Source organism: Sinocyclocheilus anshuiensis, unplaced genomic scaffold, assembly GCF_001515605.1.
Source record: "Sinocyclocheilus anshuiensis isolate Anshui unplaced genomic scaffold, SAMN03320099.WGS_v1.1 scaffold1671, whole genome shotgun sequence".
Classification (NCBI taxonomy): Eukaryota; Metazoa; Chordata; class Actinopteri; order Cypriniformes; family Cyprinidae; genus Sinocyclocheilus; species Sinocyclocheilus anshuiensis.
This window is the reverse complement of record NW_015549701.1, coordinates 208,590-211,005: the sequence shown is the minus strand read 5'-3', so window position 1 is coordinate 211,005 and position 2,416 is coordinate 208,590.

Below are 2,416 nucleotides of genomic sequence, written 5' to 3'. Positions count from 1 at the left end.
CTACACACCGGCGCTGCGCGATCAGACGCTCCAGAGATTCTGTCGCCTCAGAAACTTCCCTCAAAGCACATGTTTCCCGTATTACTGAACTGGCTTTGGATGAGCTGTCTTTTTTCATTGTGTTTTTGTCTCTTACTATTAAATCTAATATTAAGTAGAAAAAAATATTTGTTTAATTGCGTGATTAAAATAAATAAATAAATACAACGCAGAAGCATTAGTGACAGTATATGCACATTTACACACACATACATGCAATTCAAAAGAATAAAAAAAAATATATATGATGTCATTCATCAAATATTAAAGTATTTACGAAATCTAAATAAATAACTCTTCCCAAATACAGTCTAATTATTTATTATCCCATCCGTCCTCACACACATTAACTGTTTTGTTTCTTCTACCAATTATTGTGTGAACGTTATTAGTATAATTGACGTCCAAACCAAGATTCCTGATGATTCAATGATCTCCCGTATAAAATTCCATCTGATATTTAAGAATATTTCAGGAATCTCGTTGTTTACCGTGTAACTGGCTTCAAATCTGAAGAAAAGGCCTCGACTGAAGCCCGAACACACACACACTCTCTCAAACACACACACACACACACTCTCTCTCTGTCAATTAGGGTATGTAGAGTGTATATATGGTCTGATGTGCGGTATTTTGGTTGGAAGCCGATTTGACATTTACTCAGGACATTTCTGTCAGTAAGGTAATGAAGGAGTCTGCTGTTTAGGATGTTACAGAAGAGTTTACCTAAGTTGCTGTTCACACATATTCCGCGATAGTTATTAGGGTCGAATTTGTCTCCGCTTTTATGAATTGGGGTGATGAGGCCTTGGTTCCAGGTGCTGGGAAATACACCTGCACTAAGGATGATATTAAACAGTTTAAGAATGGCCAGTTTGAATTTTTGGTCTGTGCATTTAATCATTTCGTTCAGAATGCCATCAATACCACATGCTTTTTGGGATTTAAGTGTTTGTATATTATCGCACAGTTCAGCTAGTGTAACAGGATACGCACGGTTGCACGCAAATTGGCACGATGGCAGAAAGCAGGAAACATAGCGTGGTGTGGTGCTACTTCTCAACAGCGGAAAAAAATATTGCACGATGCAATATTTGTGATGAGAGTCACACACAGCAACAATACAAGCAACCTTTTTAAACAATTGGCAACATTCTCGTTCACCACTCCTGGCTGGTGGAACGATCTTCCCACCTCTAGCTTGTACTTATTTGAACAATGTCTAGAAACTTGGTATTACAAGCACTTCCTGTATCTGTTTGCCTCTTTAAGAAGAATCGCTTTATATATCCCCAAATTGTAAGTCGCTTTGGATAAAAGCGTCTGCAAAATGACTAAATGTAAATGTAAATATAAATTTACAAACAACACACCCTGAAACGTATAAAGAGGCTGAACAAAAACAAACTGCCCAGTCTCCCTCTGTCCAACAAAAGACGTTACAGGAGAGTTTTCAGGGAGGCAAACCCTATCCACGTACAAAGAGCACAGTCATTAGTTAACTTATTTACTGTACTCCCTGTCTCTTTCGTAACCTTTAGGCGAATAAGAATAAATATAAAGTGTGTGTGTTTGTGTGGGGTGTCCTGGTATTCCTTACGTCATAGGGACAAAACGTTACCACAAGTATAGTAATACCAATACATTTAGACTTCCTGAGGACATTTAGTGCGTGTGATTGTGTGTGCGTTTGTGTGGGGTGTCCTGGTATTCCTTACGTTATAGGGACAAAACGTTACCACAAGTATAGTAATACCAATAAATTTTGACTTCCCGAGGACATTTTAGGTCTCCATGAGGGAAAGTTGAAGATGAAGAAAAAATGGTCTGTTCAAAATTAAGAAATAAGTAAAAAGTATGCACAGTTTATGCTGTTGGTATTTTATTTTATTTTATTAAGATTTATGTTATTTAATCAATATTCTTTTGTAAAATATGGAGATAGTACAATAGAATGTTGAAGAATAAGAAAAAACTGCCTGTTTAAAATTAAGAAATAAGTAAAAAAAATATGCACAGTTTATGTTGTTGGTATTTTAGTTTATTTTATAGTATCGGTATCGTTAAAACTGTAACAAAAAGTATCGGTATCGTATCGCATGAAAAAAATGTGGTATCGCCCATCCCTAGACTTCTTTCCCCCGTCAGTCAGGCGACGTGCATGATGGAATGCGGAGGAAGCGGCAGTGCATCAGCGATGTGGAGCTGGAATATGAGGTGTGATTTAGTTCTCTCAGTTTGCTTGGCAATCAGCAAAAAGTGCATATAGTACACCCCATACTGGAAAGCATGGCTTTCTGAGCTCATGTCAAGTCAAGTCAAGTCACCTTTATTTATATAGTGCTTTTAACAATACAGATTGTGTCAAAGCAACTGA